The 25,850-nt window shown below is 37.6% G+C and overlaps 1 protein-coding gene and 1 pseudogene across 6 annotated transcripts in view; one reads left to right on the forward strand and one right to left on the reverse strand.

Moving 5' to 3' along the window:
- RUNDC3B (RUN domain containing 3B) overlaps window positions 1-25,850 on the forward strand; it is a gene marked incomplete at both ends in the record, with an annotated part of 149,917 nt that overhangs the window by 29,973 nt on the left and 94,094 nt on the right. The window lies entirely within an intron of this gene.
- Window positions 9,482-11,402, reverse strand: LOC308622884 (sugar phosphate exchanger 3-like; annotated as a pseudogene). The gene is made up of 2 exons: window positions 10,205-11,402; window positions 9,482-9,976 (listed from the first exon to the last, which is right to left on the reverse strand). The product of its transcript is annotated as a sugar phosphate exchanger 3-like (transcript).

Here is a 25,850-nt window from a genome sequence, read left to right on the forward strand (position 1 = left end):
TTGCCCCAACTACTGAAGCCTGTGCACATAGAGCCCATGCTCCGCAACAAGAGAAGCCACTGCAATGAGAAGCCTGCACACCACAACAAAGAGTAGCCCCCGCTCTCCACAACTAGAGAAAGCCTGCACGAAGCCATGAAGACCCAACGCAGCCAAAAATAAATAAATTAATTATTTAAAACAAACAAACAGAAGGTTTAAATAAGATAATAGTCTCATAACATAGTATGAACATATCCAGGTTTCATTTGAAGATCAATTTTCATACCAAGACCCAGGAAGATCACAAGTTGCAGAACAAAAGACAATAGATGTCAACACTGAAATGATAAAAGATGGTAGAATTACTGACAAAGATCACAAATCAGTCATGATAAAAATGCTTCACTTAGCAATTTCAAAGACACTTGAAACAAGTGAAAAAGTAGAAAACCTCAGCAAAGAAATAGAAGGTAAAAAGAAGCAAATGGAAATTTTGATATGGAAAAGTACAAAACCAAATTAAAAAGCTCAGTGGATAGGCTCAACAGGAAAATGGAGGGGAAAGAAGAAAGAATCAGTGAACTGGAAGACAAAACAATAGAAATTTCCTAATCAAATAACAGAGACTCAAAATAATCTAAAATTAGAAATAAGAGACTGAAAAAAAAAAAAAAAAAGAAAGCCTCAGAGATCTGTGGGACTGTAACAAAAGATCTAAAATTCCTGTCATCAGAGTACTCAAAGGAGAGGTGAAAGAGGAAAAGACTGAAAATGTACTCAAAGAAATAATGGCTGAAATTTTCTCAAATTTGACAAGAGGTAAACATACAGATTCAAGAACCTAAGTGGATCACCGAGTAAATCCAAAGAAATACATGCCACAGTACATTATAATTAAACTTTTTAGAAATACAGAGAAAATGTTGAAAAGTAGCCAGAGGGAAATGATACCTTGTCTATAAGGGAAAAACAATTTGAATGATAGCAGATTTCTCATCAGATACCATGGAAGCATTTCTGTCAAGTGCTGGAAGTAAAATGTCCACACACTATCCTATATCCAGCAGAATTAATCTTCAGTAATGGGGAGAATATCTAGACATTCTCAGATGATGGAAAACTAAGGGAATTTATCGCCAGCAGACTTACTCTAAAACTGTGGCTAAAGAACCCTCTTTAAGCATAAGTGAGTCATAAAAGAAGGAACTTTTAAAAGGAAGGAAGAACATGGTAAACAAGAATGTGGGTAAATACAATAGGCTTTCCATTTTATTTTGTAGTTTTCTGTTTGTTTGCTGTTTTTGGTTTCTCTGTTTCCTTTTTCCTATTTTCCTGTGAATTACTTGAAAATTTTTTAGAATTCCATTTTTATTCATCTCTAGTCTTTTTGAGTGTATTTCTTTGTGTATATTTTTTAGTGGTTGCTCTAGGTATTATATTATATATATATAAATAACTTGTCACAGTCTGTTAGTGTCATCATTTTCCAGTCTGAAATTTAAAAACCTTACCTTTCTTCATAGACATTACTCTCCCCCATTTATAATTGTTTTAGATATTTCCCCTACATACATTTAGAATTAGTGTTATAATTTTTGTTTCCACCATCAAATTTAATTTAGAAAACTCAAGAGGAGAAGGCAAGTCTGTTGTTTCAGGTTGCTGCTTTGTCCAGCACACAGTCTGGGATAGACAAGGCAAAGGGACTTAACTGCTGTGTCATTTCTTAAGTTCCAAGCTCTCTAGCCAATCTTCCTTTTATTCTCCACCTTCAGAATCTTCTTACGGTTTTTTTTTTGCATATAATATCCAGGGATTTTGGTATTTAACCGGAGGAGAGTACATCTACTTTATCTTTTCTGGAACCAGCAGTCTCCTTTAATTTTGTAATGTGAAGAATTGCATCAATAGTTTTTCTAATGTTAATTCATCCATATATACTTGGGAAAAATCTAACTTGAACCTCATGTATTGTTTTAGTATACTTTATTTAGGATTTAGTTTTGATTCTGAGTTTATGAGCAAAATTTGTCATTTTTCTGTTTGGTACTTGTTTGGGGTTTTGTTATCAAGATTATATCACCTCATTAAATAAATGAAGGTGTTTTATCTTTTATTATTCGTTGGAAGAATTTTGCATGAGCTTGGAATCGTCTGTTAGAATTTGCCAGTAAAAACTCTGGGTCAAGCAGGGCTGGGCGGTGTGCATGCGCAAGTGCACTTTAACGGCTAACTTACCTTCTTTAATGCTTATAGGTCTGTTTAGGTTGTTGATTTCTCTATTGTATGTTCTGTTCTACAGTTGTCAATTTCTTCTATATCCTCTTAATTATTTACTCTGTAGTGAGTTGCCATTTTTCATTTCAGTGTGACACAAAGTAGATGAATTCAACTGTGAATGGTTTAAAAAAGTCAAAGCTCACTGAAGAGATCTAAAGATAAGTGACATATTCATCCTTATGGTATTGTTAAAAGCGAAGATTCTGCTTTTAAAAAAAACCCCACTCCCTACCCTCATTGTTTGCCAGCTGTCCACCTCCTCTGAAGGATATGGTATACAGTTGTTCTTCAATATCCATGGAGGATTGGTTCCAGGACCCCCTGGATACCAAAATCCACAGATGCGCAAGTCCCTTATATAAAATGTAGCATTTGCATATAACCTACGCACATCCTCCCGTAAATGCTATGTAGATAATTGCCAGCACCTGGCAAATTCAAGTTTTGCTTTTTGGAACTGTCTGGAATTAAAAAAAATTTTTTTTTCCATGCATAGTTGGTTGAATCCATGGATGCAGAGGGCCATCTGCATTTAATTCAGTCTGCTGTTAAAGAACAAAACAAAAGCTCCATTAGTGAATACCTGGTATTATTTTCTACACAGATGTCCCCTTTTCCATCCCTAATATTGATTATTAGTTATTTTTCTCTTTTTTCATGAGCACTATTGCCAGAGATTTGTTCACTTTATTAGTCTTTCAAATAATTAATTTTTGGCTTTGTTGATTTCCTTCTCTCCAAATACTGCTTTGGCTACATTTACAAGTTTGGATATGTATTATGTTTACTAATATTCATTTTTAAGTAATTTCTATTTTTCATTATTATTTCTTCCTTGGCTTAGTGTTATTTGGAAGTTCAGTTTTAATGTTTCTGAAAATAGGAGCTTTTAGCTTTTCATTTTTACTTCTATGTTAATTGAATTATGGTCAGAGAGTTTGGTCTGTATGGCAGATTTTTTGAAATTTGTAAGATTGGCAGATTTTTTGAAATTTGTAAGATTTGCTTAATGGCCTAGTTTATGATTAGTTTTAATAAATGTTCCATATTGAGAAGAATGTGTATTCTCTTACTGTTGATTATGTTTTTCAAATGCTAGTCACATTTTTGTCAGTTTGATCTGTTAATAGCTTAGAAATTTTAAACTATTTTATTATTCTGATGGATTTATCAAGTTATTCTGGTAGATATGTCTATTTTTGCTGTCTGTATTTTGAGTCTATTTGATGCATTCAGTTTTAGGGTTTTTGTAAATTCCCTTATTTTCTGTTTACTTTTCATTTTTGGCCTCTTAAGTATTTCTGTGGGTTTTTTCGTGTGCTTGCTACGTTTAAAAGTGTATCTACTATATTTTATCCAGCATTTCTAATTTTCTTTTGTTTTGTGTTGGGAGGAAAGATTTTCCTAAAATTACATGTTTCCCACTTGAAAGACAAATTCTTCCTATTGCTAAAGAGAGTTCTAAAACGTTCTCTTCTTTTCTTTGAAAATTATCATAGCCCTTTGTTGTTGATTTGAGTGAACAGTTAAACTTAATAGTCAAAGTGTATAATGTTGAGGTAAAACAAGTCTGGCACCAATAGTAAGTATTCATTATTTCCTTTTTGACAGTTTCTATTGTCATGTAATTAAAAAAATTTATAATTAAAAAATACTTAGGTGTATATATCTGTATATTATATATCACAATGCTATAGTAATATATAATCACTACATTATATATATTCATATTTAGGTAATATAGTATATAATGTATTATATATTTTTTTAAGCTTAGATCCTTTTTCCTATTTCCCTTTTTATACATAAATTCACCCATTTCCGTCCTCTAGCCCTGGCTTTTAAATATTTTTTGGTTCCTGTAGATATAAGGTTTTTTTCTGCTTGACAATGAGGTCTATTTCTGGTTATTACCGACTGAAACTATTACTTGAGTAACCATTTCAATTTCCACTTCAGTTGCACTCTTCTGTTTCTTCTTTATTCCCTTCTAGCCAGTTCTTAATAAGCTTTTCCTATAGGTGGGTTTTCTCCTTCCTCTTCTATGTATTACTGCATTCTAAACTCTCCATTTCATTTTTCTTAGCTCTGGAAATTTTCCTAAGAAAACTTGCCTTATTTTTCTACCATATCCTTTTTCAGACAGCATGGGTTCTGTTTATCTTACGTCTTTTAGTATGCCGTACACTTTACCATTACTGTAGCCTTCAAAAAGTTACAATTCAAAAAGTTAACTCAATTTATGATGCTAGAGAAGGTGGAGTAAGTCCACTACTACCCTAACTCTCTGTCTTAGCATGCTTGAACTGACAGGACAAAATGCCACAGACTGGGTGGCTTAAACAACATAAATTTATTTCTCACAGTTCTGGAGCTTGAGAAGTCCAAGACCAAGGTGCTGGCTGATTGAGATTCTGGTGAGAACTCTTTTCCTGGCTTGTAGATGGTTACCTTCTTGCTGTGTCCTCAGATGGCAGAGGGAAAGAGAGAATGAGAGTGCCTTCTCGTGTCCCTTCTTATAAGGACACTAACCCTACAGGATCAGGACCCTACCCTTATGACCTCATTTAACATTAATTACCTCCTTATAGGCCCTATCTCCAAATATAGTCACATTGGGTGTTAGGGTTTCAACATAAGACTTTGCGGGGAATCAGTTCAGCCCACAGCACTCTTCTACCGATTGCAGCTAAAAACTCTGGACAGAATACAAAAGCAACTACTTATATACCTTGGAAAGTAAACAATAGCAGCCAGGTTGGGGAGAGAGATCAAAATTTGAAGAAGAACCATCATAGGAATGAGTGTCCTTTGTATTTTTTTCCCTCCTATATCCTCAGCCTTAACCTGAGGGACCCTTTGTCTTTAATTGTGCTATGGATGCAGACAGCAAAGACTCCAACAGTAACCTTCTCTTTCTGGCCAGAGTATCCGGAAAAGGTCCCTCTGTGAGCCAGAGAGTATTGAGGCTTCCCATTTTTCCTCCTTTTTCTTGCTGCTTTCCCCCAAGAGCAGCTTGAGTTGCCCAGGATTGTGCCATAGTGTGAGAGGTTAAAACTCTAAAACTTTTAATTTACATTAATGTTGCATTAATGTTGCAGGAAAAGGAAGGATCTGGGGGCTGGAGTCTATCAGGGAAGAGAGCACTTGAAAGGGGAATGCCCTAATTCTGTATGTATTGACCAGCATAAGTTCTGGCCTCACACCCAAGAATGTGAGGACTGAGCTAGGATACAAACCACCACCCAAATCCCAGAGCAGCATATATATCGGTAAGGCCCAAAGAAACATAGCTAAGGCTTTACAAACTGAACTTACATTGTAACCACTGCCCATATAAAGCAAGAAAGAACTTGGCTATCTGAATCTAACTGGGTTGATTGTCTACCAAAAAAACAAAACAAAACAAAAATCAACATATTTTAGGGATTTTAATAGGATTTAGAGTGTAAAGATAATATTTAAAACATCCAGTATAAAACTTAAAGTTACTTCATATACAAAGAACCAGGAAAATATGACCAATTGTCAGAGGAAAAGACAATCAAAGATGCCAATCCCGAGATGAATTATCAGGCAAAGATGTTAAATCAACCATTAAAACCATGCTCCATGATGTAAGGTAAATATTCTTGAAATGAATAGAAAGATAGAAGTTCTGAACTGAGAAATAAAAACCTCATAAAGGACCACATGGAAATTTCAGAACATAAAAGTAAAATATCTGAAATAAAACATTTACTAGGTGGGTTTCTATAGCAAAGTGGAGATAATAGAGCTGTGTATGAATTTGAAAATAGATCAATAGAAATTATCCAAACTGAAGAACCAGAGCCTCAGGGACCTGTTGGACAATAGCAGAAGATATAATGTTTACATCATTGGAATCCCAGAAGGAGAGGGGCAAGAGATTGGTGCAGAAAATACGTTAAAAAAAAATAAAGCTGTAAGTTCCTGGATCTGGGAAAAGAATAAACTTATTGGTCCAAGAAGCTTAGCAAACCTCTGAAAAGGTAAACTCAAAGTTAAGCACTCCCAGATACATCATAACTAAACTTCTGAAAATAAAAGATAAAAAATCTCGAAAGCAGACAGAGAAATACAGTACATTATGTACAGGGAGCAACAATTCAAATGACTATAGGTTTTTCATCAGGAACCACAGAAGAGACTGGAAGAACATCTTAAAATTCTGAAAGCAAAGAACTGCCAACTCAGAATTCTGTATGCAGTGAAAACATACCTCAGAGATGAAGGCAAAATAAAGAAATACTCAGATGAAGGAAAAGTAAGAATTGTTACTAGTAGACCTGGTCTAAAAGAAGTGCTAACGAAAGTTCTTCAGACTAAAAGGAGATGATACCAAGGAAACTTAGAACTTTGTGAATGAAGAAAGAGCAACAGAAATGGTAAACATCTGGGAAAATATAATAGATTTTTTTCCTTCAAGATTTTAAAAATATAACTGTTGAAAGCAAAAATTACAACATTTCTTGAGAGGTTTCAATGTTTGCATATATAATGTAAATGACATTTAAAACAAAGAGGGGAAAGTAAAGGGACTTACGTGGTCATATATTTTACTTGAAATGGTAAAATATTAACTCTAAGTAGACTGTTAAAGGTTAGTTTTTTTAAAATTGGAGTATAGTTGATTTACAATGTTGTGTTAGTTTCAGGTGTACAGCAAAGTAAATCAGTTATACATATACATATATCCATTCTTTTCCCGTATAGGTTATTACAGAATATCGAGTCGAGTTCCCTGTGCTATACAGTAGGTCCTTATTATCTATTTTATATATAGTAGTGTGTTTATGTTAATCCCGATCTTCTAATTTATCACTTCCCCCCACATTTCCCCTTTTGTACCATAAGTTTGATTTCAAGATCTGTGAGTCTGTTTCTGTTTTGTGAATAAGCTCACTTGTATTTTTTATTAGATTCCACATATAAGTGATATCATATGATATTTGTCTTTATCTGATTTACTTCACGTAGTATGATAATCTCTAGGTCCATCCATGGTGCTGCAAATGGCGTTGTTTTGTTCTTTTTTATGCCTGAGTAATATTCCATTGTATATATGTACTACATCTTCTTTATCTGTTTCTCTGTCAATGGACGTTTAGGTTACTTCCATGTCTTGGCTATTGTAAATAGGGCTGCAGTGAACACTGGGGTGCATGTATCTTTTTGAATTATGGTTTTCTCTGGGTATATGCCCAGGAGTGGGATTGCTGGATCATATGGTAGTTCTATTTTTAGTTTTTTAAGGAACCCCCCTACTGTTCTCCATAGTGATTGTACCAACTTATATTCCCACCAACAGTGTAGAGGGTTCTCTTTTCTCCACACACCCTCCAACATTTATTGTTTGCAGATTTTTTGATGATGGTCATTCTGACTGGTGTGAGGTGATACCTCATTGTAGTTTTTTTTAAGGTATTTCAAATTTTTTATTTATTTTATTTATTATTTTTGGCTACATTAGGTCTTTGTTGCTGTGCGCGGGCTTTCTCTAGTTGCAGTGAGCAGGGGCTACTCTTTGTTGCGGTGCACAGGCTTCTCATTGCGGTGGCTTCTCTTGTTGTAGAGTATGGGCTCTAGGCGCCCGGGCTTCAGGAGTTGTGGCTCCTGGGCTCTAGAGCACAGGCTCAGTAGTTGTGGCACATGGACTTAGTTGCTCTACGGCATGTGGGATCGTCCTGGACCAGGGCTCGAACCTGTGTCCCCTGCATTGGCAGGCGGATTCTTAATCACTGCACCACCAGGGAAGCCCCTCATTGTAGTTTTGATTTGCATTTCTCTGATAATTAGTGATGTTGAGCATCTTTTCATGTGCTTTTTGGCCATCTGTATGTCTTCCTTGGAGAAATGTCTATTTAGATCTTCCACCTATTTTTTGATTGAGTTGTTGTTTGTTTTTATCTTGAGCTGCATGAACTGTTTGTATAGTTTGGAGATTAATCCCTTGCAGGTCGCTTTATTTGCAAATATTTTCTCCCATTTTGTGGGTTGTCTTTTCATTTTGTTTATGGTTTCCTTTGCTGTGCAAAAGTTCTTAAGTTTAATTAGGTCACATTTGTTTTTTAATTTTTTTATTATAAACGTCAGTTTATTTTCCCTTTCTGTGTTTTGTATTTTCCCTTTTTGTCAGTAATGAGCAATTAACTGATTGGGAACCTGCTTGATTAAATAAATTAGCAAGTTCATAAACATACCACATTTAAGAGTATAAAGCAAGAGGTTGAAAAATATTCCGTAACCCAGTGCAAATTATGCAGCCCTCAAAATTGAACATTTTTCACCTGTTAATTTCCATAATTTAAAATATATATACAGTATGACCTTAAAATATTGATAATTAGTATAGAATTCACAGCTTTGAAAACATATATTCTACAGACTTCTAAAGAATAGAAACCTAGATATGCCTCAGGCCCTAGTAATCCATTAATGTGATTCAGTGTCACATACTTAACGCTTACAGGGCCAAAAGGTCTTTCTTCTTTCTCTAATTCTAGTCTTCAGCTGAGGTAACGCAAGGAACCCGGTTGTGACACAGATCAATCCTCTGAAAATAGGGCTAAGCCAATTACCTTCCTAGTGGATCCTAAAGTTCCCAGAGAACAAATCTGGGGTTGAGTACTTTGGTTGTAAGTTACACACTGGAGTGTTCACAATTGAGGTACCTTATGATCCTTGAAAGGAAGACTAAAGACTTCCAGGGGTCAAAGGGAATTCTGAATGAAGACGGAGGAGAGCAAGTTGGCAATCATTTGAAGGTATTTCTGCTTCTGGAGCTGAATGACTTTAGAGCAGACACAGAGTGAGAGCCAATCAACATGTAGTGTGATTTTTTCCCACCATGGTTAACAAAGGGATTCTCTGTCCAAGGCAGGCTTACAGTGGACCTGGCTGGAGTGCTTTATCTGGATTTGATGTGTCAGAGATGAGCCACTCTCTGCAAACTCATGACCAAGCAAAATGCAACGGTCCTTTCTATTTGTGGAGCATGTCGTTGGTACAAACCATGCATAAATGCCTCGTAGTCACTCAGCTTTCCAGGCTGGAGAACTAGGGTCCAAGTCCAATAGAGCATTTACGGTTAGAAGGGTAAACCTCCACAGGCCAACAAAGACACTAGCAGATTCATAGGCCATTCAGTACATTCATGAAACAACAGCGATAAAAATCGTTAACAATTATTCCTGTAGTGTAGAAAAACAGCTCAGGCTTCACTTTGGTCAGCATCTCCGGTGACTGACACTGTTGAAAGAGGCTTGACAGTCTGAGGTTATGTTGGAGCTCTTAAGACAACCCCAAAATAAGGTGAATGAAAAGAAATAGTCCTGATGTGTCTCCTATTTTTCTTGTTCGTTTGTGGGCACTGGTCACTCACTCAATATGCGAGCTTGTCGTCCTTGCATAAGATAGCATATTTCCCTCACTATTAATGGTGAAATAAACAGAATTGTGCAAATTGTCATAAGAATGAAAGAGTAGAAAACCCACATCCATCCTGGGTTGTCCTGGATCAAAGACACTAAATACTGGCTCACCGCAGCTCCAGTGCTCCCGGTTCCATCAACTATTCTGTGATGATCGCCAAAGCCTCACTGCTCCCTTGGATCAGCTCTTGATGACCCAGGTCCTCAGAAATAGCAGAGCTAATCATATTAGAAGGTCCACCAATAAAAAATCCTGTGACAGGGCTTCCCTGGTGGCGCAGTGGTTGAGAGTCCGCCTGCCGATGCAGGGGACACGGGTTCGTGCCCCTATCCCGGAGGATCCCACGTGCCGCGGAGCGGCTGGGCCCGCGAGCCATGGCCGCGGAGCCTGTGTGTCCGGAGCCTGTGCTCCGCAACGGGAGAGGCCACAGCAGTGAGAGGCCCGCGTACAGCAAAAAAAAAAAAAAAAAAAAAAAAAATCCTGTGACAGCCATCAGAAGTGCATTGATAGACTTATTGTTTGGAGAATGACTACATCCAACGAGGGACCTGACTGCCAGAAGCAGACTGAGAGCTAACACTGGGGCTCTCTTCTGTAGCACATCGGAGATGACGCCTTGCAGAGTTCCACCTATAATTCCTCCAACATTGTATCAAATGGACAGCTTGTCGGCTTCAGCCTCCTTCCATCCAAAGTTATTACTCAGATAAAAGGGCAACCAGAAGAAGAAGGAGTAATTCACTAACTTCAAGCAGGCACAGGCCAGTGAATATGCTATAACTCCAGGAAGGCAACAAGCTTGGTAAAAGCTTATCGCCTTGACTTGGGTAACAGTCTTGCCTTCTTGGATTGAATGATTAGGATCAGCTTCATCTTCATTTTCAGCACCATTAATTAATGGCCTGTGCAAATCTTCTTCAAAATCTTCTGCCTCAATACCGGGGAGACCAATTTCTTTGGGTGACACCAGGAGTCTAAAGAAGATGATGATCCCACCAGCAAACTGCACAGCCGCTGTCACCACAAAGGCATACTCATAACCATACTAAAGGACAGAAGAAGCTAGACACGGTCTCAAAATATTGCCCACTGAGGCACAGGCACTCCAGAGACCAAAAACAACTCCTCGTCCAGCTTTCCCAAACCATTTGCCCATAACAGTAACCACACAGGACCAACCAGTGGACTGCAGCAGGCCATTCACGATCCACAGGCTGCAGTACAGCCCCTTGTTGTAGAAATGCAGCCATTCTGTGAAAGTACCAGAGACAAACACCACTAATGCAGAGGAGCACATGCCAAAAGACAGGACCCATCGCAAATTAAGCTGATCTCCGACGATACTGCTGATGAAAAGGCCCACAGCGTAGGAGAGGAGAATGGTGTTGAGTGTTCCGAGGAAAAGAGTGGCTTCCTCTGCACTGGGAAACAAAAGGTTGCTGCTCTAGATCTCTACAGGCAGTTCAGTTGACTTGTTAAAAGCACATGGGGTCCACTGCTTAGAGGTACTGACTTTGACATTGCTAAGTGTTTTTCTTGATGCATGGAGCAATGAGTAACTGAAGAAGGTGAGCAGGAACATGAGCACATGATGATGGCTGAACCGGGAGAGCAAAGTTCCTCTTTGAAAAATATTTGGCCAGGCCATGTTCCTCCTGACCTTCCTTCTCACCTTGACCTTAAAGTCTGGATAATGAATGGTTTACATCGTTTCTTCTTTCCGAGTCCTGCAGTAGTCATCGTGCTCCAGCCAGCTGCTCCACTCACTCCACTGCGCCCGCAACCCCGCCACTCGCATTTGTTTCTTTTTGTTTTTATTTTCATTACTATAGGAGGTAGATCCAAAAAGATACTGCTGTGATCTATGTCAAAGAGTGTTCCAATGATTTCCTCTAAGAGTTTTATAGTATCTGGCCTTATATTTAGGTCTTTGATCCATTTTGAGTTTATTTATTTATTTATTTATTTATTTGCGATATGCGGGCCTCTCACCGCTGTGGCCTCTCCCGTTACGGAGCACAGTCTCCGGACGCGCAGGCTCAGCGGCCATGGCTCATGGGCCCAGCCGGTCCACGGCATGTGGGATCTTCCCGGACCCGGGCACGAACCTGTGTCCCCTGCATCGGCAGGCGGACTCTCAACCACTGCGCCACCAGGGAAGCCCCATTTTGAGTTTATTTTTGTGTATGGTGTTAAGGAGTGTTCTAATTTCATTCTTTTACATGTAGCTCTCTAGTTTTCCCAGCACCACTTATTGAAGAGACTGTCTTTTCTCCATTATTAAAGTCTTGCCTCCTTTATCAAAGATAAGGTGACCATAGGTGTGTGGATTTATCTTTGGACTTCCTATCATTGTACATTGATCTATATTTCTGTTTTTTTGTGCCAGTACCTTACTGTGTTGATTACTGTAGGTTTGTAGTATAGTCTGTAGTTAGCTGATTCCACCAGCTCCGTTTTTCTTTCTCAAGATTGCTTTGGCTATTCAGGGTCTTTTGTGTTTCCATACAAACTGTAAAATTTTTAGTTCTAGTTCTGTGAACAATACCATTGGTAATCTGATACAGATTGCATTGCATCTGTAGGTTGCTTAGGGTAGTATAGTCATTTTAACAATATTGATTCTTCCAATCCAAGAACATGGTATATCTCTCCATCTGTTTGTGTCATCTTTGATTTCTTTCATCAGCATCTTACAGTTTTCTGAATACAAGTCTTTTGCCTCCTTAGGTAGGTTTATTACTAGGTATTTTATTCTTCTTGATGCAGTGGTATACGATATTTGTTTTTCTCTTTCTGACTTCAGATGCATTGGTAAATGGGATTGTTTCCTTAATTTCTCTTTCTGATCTTTCATTGTTAGTATATAGGAATGCAGGAGATTTATGTGTATTAATTTTGTATCCTGCAACTTTACCAAATTCATTGATGAGGTCTAGTAGTGTTCTGGTAGCATCTTTAGGATTTTCTATTTATAGTATCATGCCATCTGCAGACACTGACAGTTTTATTTCTTCTTTCCCAGTGTGGATTCCTTTTATTTCTTTTTCTTCTCTGATTGCTGTGGCTAGGACTTCCAAAACTGTTGAATAAAAGTGACAAGAGTAGACATCCTTGTCTTATTGCTGATTTTAGAGGAAATACTTTCAGTTTTTCACCATTGAGAATGATGTTTGCTGTGGGTTTGTCGTATATGGCCTTTATTATGTTGAGGTAGGTTCCCTCTATGCCCACTTTCTGGAGAGCTTTTATCATAAATGGATGTTGAATTTTGTCAGAAGCTTTTTCTGCATCTATTGAGATGATCATATGGTTTTTATTCTTCAGTTTGTTAATGTGGTGTATCACATTGTTTGATTTGTGTATATTGAAAAATCCTTCCATCCCTGGGATAAATCCCACTTGACTATGGTGTATGATTCTTTTACTGTATTGTTGGATTTGGCTTGCTAGTATTTTGTTGAGGATTTTTGCATCTATATTCATCAGTGATATTGGCCTGTAATTTTCTTTTTTTGTGGTATCTTTGTCTGATTTTGGTGTCAGGGTGATGGTGGCCTCATAAAATGAGTTTGGGAGTGTTCCTCCCTCTACAATTTTTTTGGAAGAGTTTGAGAAGGATGGGTGTTAGCTCTTCTCTAAATGTTTGATAGAATTCACCTGTGAAGCCATCTGGTCCTGGACTTTTGTTTGTTGGAAGATTTTTAATCACAGTTTCAATTTCATTACTTGTGATTGATGTGTTCATATTTTCTATTTCTTCCTGGCTCAGTCTTGGAAGGTTGTATGTTTCTAAGAATTTGTCCATGTCTTCTAGGCTGTCTGTTTTATTGATATATAGTTGCTTGTAGTAGTCTCTAATGATCCTTTGTATTTCTGCAGTGTCAGTTGTAACTTCTCCTTTTTCGTTTCTAATTTTGTTGATTTGAGCCCCCTCCTTTGTTTTCCTTGATGAGTCTGGCTAAAGGTTTATCAATTTTGTTTATCTTTTCGAAGAATGAGCTTTTAGTTTCATTGATCTTTTCTATTGTTTTCTGTGTCTCTATTTCATTTATTTCTGCTCTGTTCTTTTTTATTTCTTCTACTAACTTTGGGTTTTGTTTGTTCTTCTTTCTCTAGTTGCTTTAGGTGTAAGTTTAGGTTGTTTATTTGAGATTTTTCTTGTTTCCTGAGGTAAGACTTTATTGCTATAAACTTCCCTCTTAGAACTGCTTTTGCCAGTTCCCATAAGTTTTGGATCGTCGTGTGTTCATTGTCATTTGTCTCTAGGTATTTTAAAAAATTTATTTATTTTATTTATTTTATTTTTGTCTGTGTTGTGTCTTTGTTGTTGCATGCGGGCTTTCTCTAGTTGTGGCAAGCGGGGGCTGCTCTTTGTTGCGGTGCATGGGCTTCTCATTGCAGTGGATTCTCTTGTTGCAGAGCACGGGCTCTAGGCACATGGGCTTCAGTAGTTGTGGCATGTGAGCTCAGTAATTGTGGCTTGTGGGCTCTAGAGCACAGGCTCAGTAGTTGTGGCGCACGGGCTTAGTTGCTCCGCAGCATGTGGTATCTTCCTGGACCAGGGCTCAAACCCATGTCCTCTTCATTGGTAGGTGGATTCTTAACCAGTATGCCACCAGAGGAGCCCTCTCTAGGTATTTTTAAATTTCCTCTTTGATTTCTTCAGTGATCCATTGTTGTTTAGTAACATACTGTTTAGCCTCCATGTGTTTGTGCTTTTTACAGTTTTTTTCTTGTAATTCATGTCTAATTTCACAGCATTGTGGTCAGAAAAGATGCTTGATATGATTTCAACTTTCTTAAATTTACCAAGCCTTGATTTGTGACCCAAGATGTGATCTATCCTGGAGAGTGTTCCATGTGCACTTGAGAAGAAAGTGTATTCTGCTTTTGGATGGAATGTTTTATAAATATCAGTTAAGTCCATTGATGTAATGTGTCATTTAAGGCCTGTGTTTCCGTATTGATTTTCTGTATGGATGATCTGTCCATTGGTGTAAGTGGGTTGTTAAAATCCCCCACTATTGCTGTGTTACTGTTAATTTCCCCTTTTATGGCTGTTAGCTGGTAAAATCCCCCACTATTGTTGTGTTACTGTTGATTTCCCTTTTATGGCTGTTAGCATTTGCCTTATATATTGAGGTGCTCCTATGTTGGTTGCATATATATTTACAGTTGTTATAACTTCTTCTTGGATTGGTCCCATCACCATTATGTAGTGTCCTTCCTTGTCTCTTGTAACACCTTTATTTTAATATTTTAAAGTCTATTTTGTCTGATACGAGTATTGCTACTCTGTCTTTCTTGTGATTTCCATTAACATGGAATACCTTTTTCCATCCCCTCACTTTCAGTCTGTATGTGTCTCTAGATGTGAAGTGGGTGGCTTGAGACAACATATATACAGGTCTTGTTTTTGTATCCATTCAGCCAGTCTGTGTACTTTGGTTGAAGCATTTAATCCATTTACATTTAAGGTAATTATTGATAGGTATGTTGCTATTGCCATTTCCTTAATTGTTTTGGATTTGTTTTTGTAGTTCTTTTTTCTTCTGTTCCTCTTTTTGTTCTCTTGTGATCTGATGATGGTCTTTAGTGTTGTGTTTGGGTGGGGTTTTTTTTGTGTGTATGTATCTATTGTAGTTTTTTGGTTTGCAGTTCCCATGAGGTTTTGATATAGCAGTCTATATATATACAAGCTTGTTTTAAGTTGCTGGTCTCTTAGTTTCAAATGCATTTCCCATTTCCTGCATTTGTACTCTCCTCTTATCATGGTTGTTGGTTTTGATATTATATTTGTGTGTGGATGATTTCCTACTTTTACTGTATGGCTGCCTTTACTGGTGAGCTTTCACATTTGTGATTTTCTTGCTTCTAGTTGTGGCCTCTTTTTTTTTTTTTCCTGCCTACAGAAGTTCCTTTAGCATTTGTTCTAAAGCTGGTTTGGTGGTGCTGAATTCTCTTAGCTTTTGCTTGTCTATAAATCTTTTGATTTCTCTATCGAATCTGAATGAGAGCCTTGCTGGGTAGAGTTTTCTTGGTTGTCGGTTTTTCCCTTTCATCACTTTAAATATATCATGCCACTCCCTTCTGGCCTGCAGAGTTTCTGCTGAAAAATAAGCTGTTAACTTTGTAGGGATTCCCTTGTATGTTATTTGTTGCTTTTCTCATGTTGCTTTTAATATTTTTCTTTGTGTTTAATTTTTGTCAGTTTCATTAATATGTGTCCTGGCATGTTCCTCCTTGGGTTTATCCTCCTTGGGTTATCTCTGCACTTCCTGGACCTGAGTGTTTCCTTTCTCACTTTAGGCAAGTTTTGGGCTGTAATCTCTTCAAATATTTTCTCAGGCCCACTCTCTTTCTCTTCTCCTTTTGGGACCCCTATAATGCAAATGTTGGTGCATTTAATGTTGTCCCAAAAGACTCAAAGGTTAGGTTTTACATTGTAATCCCTAAAGCAATGACTATAGAACAGCTAAGAGATCCAGTAAAAGTCTAATAGATGAATTAAAATGGAATGCTGAAAATATTAAAATTATCCAAAGAAGGCAGGGGGAATAAAGGATAAATGGAAAACAATGAAATGGTAGACCTAAATCCAGTTGTATTATTAATTACATTGCATATAAATCATCTAGACACACCAATTAAAATAGATTGTTTGGGGGCTTCCCTGGTGGCGCAGTGGTTGAAAATCTGCCTGCCAATGCAGGGGACACGGGTTCGAGCCCTGGTCTGGGAAGATCCCACGTGCCGCAGAGCAACTGGGCCCGTGAGCCACAACTGCTGAGCCTGCGCGTCTGGAGCCTGTGCCCCACAACAAGAGAGGCCGCGACAGGGAAAGGCCCACGCACCGCGATGAAGAGTGGCCCCCGCTTGCCGCAACTAGAGAAAGCCCTCACATGAAACGAAGACCCAACACAGCCAAAAATAAATAAATAAATAATCCTTCCCTCTACTACTAAAAAAAAAAAAAAAAAATTAAAAGAGATTGTTTGGATTAAAAAAATGTTAATTTTTTTAAAAAAACCTTTAATATAGTGATACAGATAGTTTAAAAGTAAAGGATATAAAAAGACATTTTTATAAAACAGAGCTTCAAAAAGCAAAAGCTGGTAGAACTGACTGGAGATTAAAGACAGAAGAATCCACAGTTGTACTTAGCAACTACAGCACTCTTCTCATAATAATCAGTAGATCAAGTAGACAGGATATCAATAATATAAGAGATCTGAACAGCATTATTAACCAACTGACTTAATTGACATTAATAAAACACTCCACCCAGTAACAGCAGGTTGTATGTTCTTCTCAAGGGCAAATGGGACATTCAAAAAGATCTTATTCTGAGCCATAACACAAACCTTAACAGATTTAAAAGAATTAAAATGATTCAAAATATGTTCTCCGACTGTAACAGACTTAAACTAGAAATTAAGAACATAAGATCTGAAAAATCACCAAATATTTGGGAATTAAAATAAATTGTAAGTAACTCATGGGTCAAAGAGGAAGTCTCAAGGAAAATTAGCAAGTATTTTGAACTGAATGAAAAATGAAATGCATCATATCAAAGTTTATGGGATGCAGTTAAAGCAGTGCTTAGAGGGATATTTAAGTCATTAAAAGCTTATATTAGAAAAGAAGAAAGGTTTAAAGTTAATAATCTTTAACATTATTAGACATAAACATTCAGTAGCAGGCATCTACAGATGTCTACAGCAGGGTTTCTCACCCTTAGTACTATAGACATTTTAGACGAGATAATTCCTCTAAAACTCAACATTGTTAAGATGTCAGTTCTTTTTTTTTTTTAGCGGTACGTGGGCCTCTCACTGTTGTGGCCTCTCCCGTTGCAGAGCACAGGCTCCAGACACGCAGGCTCATGGCTCACGGGCCCAGCCACTCTGCAGCATGTGGGATCTTCCCGGACCAGGGCATGAACCCGTGTCCCCTGCATCGGCAGGCAGACTCTCAACCACTGCGCCACCAGGGAAGCCCAAGATGTCAGTTCTTAACATTGTTAAGATGTCTGTATTGATCGATAGATTCAATGCACTTTCATAATCTTAGCAGGTTTTTTTGTAGATATCAAGCAGATTCTATAAATGGCTAAACAAAGTAAGTAAAAACGGCAAAACAATTTCACAACGGAAGAACAAAGTTGGACACTCAAGCTCTCTGATTTCAAGACTGTCAGGATACAATGATTAAAAGAGTGTGCTGGGCTTCCCTGGTGGCGCAGTGGTTGAGAGTCCACCTGCCGATGCAGGGGACACGGGTTCGTGTCCCGGACCGGGAAGATCCCACATGCCGCGGAGCGGCTAGGCCCATGAGCCATGGCCGCTGAGCCTGCGTGTCCGGAGCCTGTGCTCCGCAACGGGAGAGGCCACAACAGTGAGAGGCTCGTGTACCGCAAAAAAAAAAAAAAAGAGTGTGTTATTGGTGAAAGCTTTTACATATAGATCAGTGGAATGGAACAGAGTCCAGAAATAGAGGCACACAAATATGCTTGATTGGTTTTGGCTAAGATAAAAAGGCAATTCACTGGTGAATTGATAATCTTTTTCAACAAATGGTGCTGGAACAATGGGATTACTGTATGCGAAAAATGAACTATGAGTCATACCTCACACCACATACAAGAATTAATTCAAAATGTATCATATACTAAATGTAAAAGTATTAAAAACCTTAAGAATATAAAACATCTTTGTTACATTCAATTAGGCAAACAGATTTTAGATAAAACAATAGAAGAGTAATCCATAAAAGCAAAAAATAACGAAGTGTTGACCTCATCAAAATTAATAACTTTTGTCTTCCAGAAGACATCGTTAAGAGAGTAAGACAAGCCATAGGCTGAGAGAAAATAGTTGCGAATCACATATTTGACAAAGGGCTTGTGTCCAGGATATCCCAAGAACTATAAACACGTAATATTATGAGAAGAACTAACCCAATTTAAAAATGGGCAAAAGGGGACTTCCCTGGTGGTTAAGACTCCGAGCTCCCAATGCAGGGGGCCTGGGTTCAATACCTGGTCAGGGAACTAGATCCCACATGCTGCAACTAAGAGTTAGCATGCCTCAACGAGGATCCTGCACGCAGCAATGAAGATCCCGTGTGCCGCAACTAAGACCCAGCACAGCCAAATAAATAAATAAATATTAAAAAAATAAAAATAAAAATGGGCAAAAGGTTTGAACAGATACTTCACCAGTGAAAATAGACAAATGGCAAGGAAACACATGAAAATATGCTCAATATCATTAGGCACTTGGGAAGTGCAATTAAAACCACAATCAGGCCCTACTGCACACCGACACCAAGTTCTAGTGGGGATGTGGAGAAATTGGAACTCTCATGTGTTACTGGTGGGAATGCAGAATAGTTTCCCAGAAATCTCACTCCTTTACTCAGGAGAAATGGAAACTTATCTTTACACAAAGACCTATTCATAGCAGCTTTATTCATAATCACTAAAAACTGGAAACAGCCCAAATGTCCTTTATGTGATGACTAGATAAACCAACTGTTGTATATCCACACAATGGACAAACTGAGTGATAAAAGGAAAAAACTTCTTTCTACACACAACAACCTGCGTGAATCTCAAATGTATTATGCTAAGTGAGAGAAGTGAAACTCTTAAGGTTAGATACTGTATGCTTCCATTTATATGACATTCTAGAAAAAGCTGAACTATTGTGTCAGAGAAGAGGTTCAGTGGTTATCAGGGGTTAGAGTTTGGGGGTGTTGATTATATAGTGTCAGCATGAAGGAGTTTTTTTGGGTGGTTGGAACTGTTATGTATCTTACGGACATGGTCACATGACTGCTTGCATTTAAAAAAACCCATAGAACTGTATACCAATAGTAAATTTACTGTAGGTTAAAATATATATTTATAACTCCCTCAAATTTGATCACTTTCCATTAAAACATTTTAAAATGGTGAGGATCCCACTCTTTCATTGTAATACTTAAAATTACCACTTATTGATCCCGACTTACTTTAGGAAGTTGAGTAGTTTTTCATAAAGTACAGTAGAAGGAAACCCCAAGGAAAATTCCTTTACCATCAGCCCTTCACATGTTTCTTGGCTAAATGTAACTCACTTTTTCTCTGCTTTGGAAATGAGTCATAGTGTGAGTTCCCTATACTTTTTCTGGAACAGATGCTTTAAATTTGACATTGTACGAATGCCTTCCTCTTTTTTCCCTTTTCCCCTAATCTTTTCCACGCATACACACCCTATTCTCTTTGTCCCATTCATTTTCTTATTTAGCAGCCCATGTAGGCCCTGTGCTAGGGGATGGGATACGAAGATTAATCAGGCATGCTTTCACATGAAACTCAGTTTTGGAGGGCAAAGGGGAGGATACATTAACAAATAATGATGTATAATAGTGTCGTTGAGTCATAGTAGAAGTATTAATGAGCATGATGTAGTGCAAAAGGATGAATAATCCTTTCTAATTGGATGGGTCAGGGAAGGCTCCACACAAGAAAGGGGCATAAAAGTACCTCAAATAAAAATAAAAATTTCATTTGTTATGGGAGATTGAAAAAAATAAAAATAAATTAAAAAAAAGAACGACATAATGACATTTGCAGCAACATGGATGCAGCAAGAGATTATATACTAAATGAAGTAAGTCAGAAAGAGAAAGACAAATACCATATGATATCACTTATGTGTAGAATTTAAAATATGACTCAAATGAACTTATCTATGAATCAGAAACAGACTCAGAGACATAGAGAACAGACTTGTGGTTGCCAAGGGAGAGAGCATTGGGGAGGGGATGGAGTGGGAGTTTGGGGTTAGTAGATGTAAGCTATTATATAGAGAATGGATAAACAACAGGTCCTACTGTATAACACAGGGAACTGTATTCAATATCCTATGATAAACCATAATAGAAAAGAATATTAAAAAAAAGAATGTATGTATGTATAACTGAATCACTTTGCTGTACAGCAGAAATTAACACAACATTGTAAATCAACTATCCTTCAATTTAAAAGAAGCTCGTTAATCATTCTTTTTAAAAATTTGTTAAACTTATTTTCAAGGAAAATGTTATATTTATGTCTATTCACCATCTCTGGACGCTAGGAAGATGTTATATTTATGTCCATTCACCATCTCTGGATGCTACTTTGGTAAATGCTGTGACATAAAGTCTGCTTCCTGTGGAAAAAAAGAATAAATCTTGCCCACACATACTGAATTCTTTGTTGATTAAATTACTCTAATCTCCCTTAAAAATGTTAAGCATAAGATATATGTAAATATCAAGAAGGATATCACTTTCCTGGAAGAAAGAACATTTGAAATATTCCAGTCCACCAAAAAACTAGTCAAGATAAGAAACTCAGAAATGGACAAGTCATGGTATAAAATATCTCAACAATCATTTACACATAGAGTTAACAGTCATTAAAATGTTTATAAAATATAGCAAATGTCTAAAAAAAAAATTCATTTTTTAAAATGTCATCTGTGACTTTGATTATAGTAGTGTATTGTAGACCAGACAGTTTAAGAAAAATATGAAATTTAGCAGTAAAGTGGTCAGAAACAATCTTGAAAAAAAAAGGAAACAATCTTGTAAACTTCAGCTAGGTGGTGTGGGGATGGGATACAGTAGTGAATTTTGTAAAGGTTATATGGAAAATAACTGATTAAAATCAAAAATCTTCTGAGTATCATAGAGGACTAAAGCCTATCAATTAGCAATACACTACTAATTGAAGAAAAAATGACCAAATATAATGACATACTATTGAATATATCAAATTTCCTATGAATTAATCTGCTAATTATACTTACTAACATTGGGCTTACTGACTCACATTCAGTTTAGATTTTCGTCTTGATTCCAAACATTGTTTCCCCATTATACTTATGTACAGAGAATCCTTTTTTGGTTTTTAAATTGGTGTGCTCTAGCCTCATGGGTCTTTGCCTTTTTCTTGACTATACCAGGCACATTGCTGTCATAGAGCACCATTGCACTTCTCCTAGATATCCAAATGGTTAACTCCCCATCTGTTTCAAAACTGCTCATTGAAGCCTAAACCCTTCCAGCATATTTTATTTTATTTTTTTAATATCTTTACTGGAGTATATAATTGCTTTAGCAGCATATTTTAAATTATAACTCACCTTTCCTCCTTTCACCCCAAGCACTTCTGACCTCTTTTCCCTGTCCTACTTTTTTTTAAAAATTAATTAATTAATTTGTTTTTATTTTTGGCTGTGTTGGGTCTTTGTTGCTGCGTGTGGGCTTTCTCTAGTTGTGGTGAGCAGGGGCTACTCTTCATTGCGGTCTGCGGGCTTCTCTTTGTCGTGGCTTCTCTTGTTGCAGAGCACGGGCTCTGGAGCGTAGGCTCAGCAGCTGTGGCGCATGGGTCCAGCTGCTCTGCAGCATGTGGGATCCTCCTAGGCCAGGGCTCGAACCCATGTCCCCTGCATTGGCAGGCGGATTCTTAACCGCTATGTCACCAGGGAAGCCCCTGTCCTACTTTTTTTTGTCTTAGCTTCTAACATATTATGAGATTTACTCATTATGATTATTGTTTATTATATTCCTTTACCTCTGCTAAAATGTAAGCTTCGTTAGGGTAAAGATCTTTGTCTGTTTTGTTCATTGATGTATCCCACATTTCTATAACAGTGCCTGGGATATGGTAGGCACATAGTGAATATTTGCTGGAAAACAGAACTCTGAGAAATTCCTACTTCTTGAGCCCCAGAGTACTAAACTCTGGGTTGGTTTTTTTGGGCTTTTTTGTTTTTGTTTTTTTCTCTGATAGTATCTGGATTCAGACTCTTAAAATAAGGTAGAATGCCTGTGACTTGACATTTTAGAATTTCTCCAGTCCAGTTGAACTGTTATGATACCTAAGCATTGTTCAGGAACACTGGCTTGAACCTCAAAGCTCTTCCTGACTTAAATGATAAACAGTTACCTCCCCATGAGGCCACCTTTTGAAGTGTAGTAATAACACTTTTAGAAACAATGGGTAAAGACAAAGCTATCCATTTGGCTTTTGAATTTTCTTTGTTCATTTTTGAAGGTTTTCCAACTTTTGATTCTTGGTTTGCACACAAAATGAGATTTGAATTGTTTCTGTTGTAACATAAGAACACAACTCACCCAATAAAACCTACCAACTCAGGCCAAAAAAACATGATACAGTAGATAAGAAAGTGGCTCCGACGGTTACCAAAGTTTGGCTTTTAGACAGTGGACAAGGCCACTTTGAACTTGGAATGTACTTCCATTATATACTTGGAAATGTAGGAAACCTTCAGCAGATTTTATATCTCAGGAAATCATGATATTCAAAAAATTCTTGAAACATCCAGGGTTATATGTAGCATGGTAAATTTGGTTCAGTGTCTTAAATTGTATAGGAAATAAAATTAACCTATATATAATATAGTAAATTTAGGTTCAGTAGTAAATAAACAACTATGTAGATTCTAAAAACAGAGAACTTTAGTCTCTAAAGCAAGTATAGTTAAAAAAAAAAGGTAACTGGAAAAATTTAAGTGTCACTCAGATTTCCATATTCCTCATGTAGCTTTTTTGGTTAAAATCATATTCCTAAACTTTTATTTACTTCTAAGCTTATAGCCCTTATCATTTCTTGTTTTTCTGATGCCTTTTGAAAAACCTCTTTCTTCATTTTAAGATTTTATCCCATACTGGCCATGTAGACTACTTGACTTTGTTTGCATTCTTGTTAATGTTCTACTATGTTTTTAAAATAGAAGGATAGAAAGAAAATTATAAACCTCTAGCACGGTTCCTTAATTTAACCCCTCTCTGTATATATATGCTTTTTGTCTTCTTGGACTGCCAGTCATTTTTTGCCTTCCCTCTTACCCCTACTCCATGTAAAAATAACAAGAGGTTCAAATATAAAGCCATAGGAAGTATTAATAAAAACTTCCAGAAATACCAGATATAATTGCAGCTGGCAACATTTTATATATCTGTCATGTAGATTATCTGTGTATATACCTATGAATGTATATACATAGACAATAGGTGTATTTTCTTTGTTATGACCTGTATTTTGCCCTTAGTATTGGCCATACTATATTTTTCCATTTAATTTTGTTTTATTAGGATTTTAAGACTTGAAATTAAATTCAAATAACATAAAGTTCACCATTTTAACCATTTTAAAGTGTACAGTTCCTTGGATTTTAGTATTCACAGTGTTGTGAAACTATCACTACTGTCAGTTCCAGAACATTTTCATTACATTAAAGAGAAACTCTAGGGGGCTTCCCTGGTGGCACAGTGGTTGAGAGTCTGCCTGCCGATTCAGGGGACACGGGTTCGTGCCCCGGTCCAGGAAGATCCCACATGCCGCGGAGCGGCTGGGCCCGTGAGCCATGGCCGCTGAGCCTGCGCGTCCGGAGCCTGTGCTCTGCAACGGGAGAGGCCACAACAGTGAGAGGCCCGCGTACCGTGAAAAAAAAAAGAAACTCTAGGGACTTCCCTGGTGGTCCAGAGGTTAAGAAACTGCCTTACCATTCAGGGGACGTGGGTTCGATCCCTGGTCGGGGAACTAAGATCTCACATGCTGCTGGGCGACTAAGCCTGCGCTCCACAGCTCCTGAGCCCTCGCGCTCTGGAGCCCACGTGCCACAACCAGAGAAGCCCACACACGGCGATGAAGAACCTGCATGCCACAACGTAGACCCAGCGCGCCACAACGAAGACCCAGGGCAGCCAAAGTAAAAAAAAAAAAAAGTAAAAAGAAAAGAAAAGAAAGCCCAGTTCTGATTAAATCCCTCTATTTCAAATTCTTAGAATAAAATTAAATTTCTTTTAAAAAAAAATCTATATCCACTAAGCAGTCACTTCCTCTGCTCTCCTCCCCACCATTTCCTGGAAACCACTAATACACTTTTGGTCCTTATGGATTTACTTTTCTAGATATTTCATGTAAATGAAATCATAAAATATGTGGCTTTTATGTTTGGCTTCTTTCATTTAGCATGTTTTCAATGTTTGTCCATGTTTTACATGTACCAGTACTTCATTCCTTTTTACAGCTAATATTTCGTTATATAGACACACCACATTCTGTGTATCCATTAATCATTTTAATTAATTTATTATTAATATTATTTAATTAGTTATTTTTGGCTGCATTGGGTCTTCGTTGCTGTGTGCAGGCTTTCCCTAGTTGTGGCGAGCGGGGGCTACTCTTCCTTGTGTTGCGTGGGCTTCTCATTGCAGTGGCTTCTCTCGTGGAGCACGGGCTCTAGGCGCACCGGCTGAGCACCGGCTTAGTTGCTCCACGGCTTGTGGGATCTTCCCGGACCAGGGATCAAACCTGTGTCCCCTGCATTGGCAGGCGGATTCTTAACCACTGAGCCACCAGGGATGTCCCTCCATTAATCATTTAATGGACATTTAGATTGTTTCCATTTTTTCTCTTATAACTAGTACTGTTGTAACATTCATGTACAAGTTTTTGAGCATCTGTTTTCTATTCCCTTGTGTATATTTCCATTTCATTTTTAAACAAATATATAATATTCCATTGTATGAATGAACCATAATTAATATCCTTTTTACTTACCAAAGTTTTTTACCAAATTTCCCTTTCATAAACATGCTGTCATATATCACTGAAAATTTTTTTACATAGTTTTCTAATTTCTTTGAAATTATTTTATATTAATGATAATAGCTAATGAATTCTTAGAATTGTAATTACTGAAATTAAAGGGTATGCACATTATGATATATATGCTATGTTATGTTTAATATATGTTGCTATATTGTCTATCAGAAAGGTTGTACCAACACTAATATATGTGGTTATTTTTCTCATATCCTCATTACATTATTATATTAATTTTTATTTTTATTTTTTTTTGCGGTACGTGGGCCTCTCACTGTTGTGGCCTCTCCCATTGCGGAGCACACGCTCCGGACGCGCAGGCCCAGCGGCCATGGCTCACGGGACCAGCCGCTCCGCGGCATATGGGATCCTCCTGGACCTGGGCACGAACCCGTGTCCACTGCATCGGCAGGCGGACTCTCAACCACTGTGCCATCAGGGAAGCCGCCCCATATTAATA

Source organism: Mesoplodon bidens (genome assembly GCF_964165515.1).
Source record: "Mesoplodon bidens genome assembly, chromosome: 9".
Lineage (NCBI taxonomy): Eukaryota > Metazoa > Chordata > Mammalia > Artiodactyla > Ziphiidae > Mesoplodon > Mesoplodon bidens.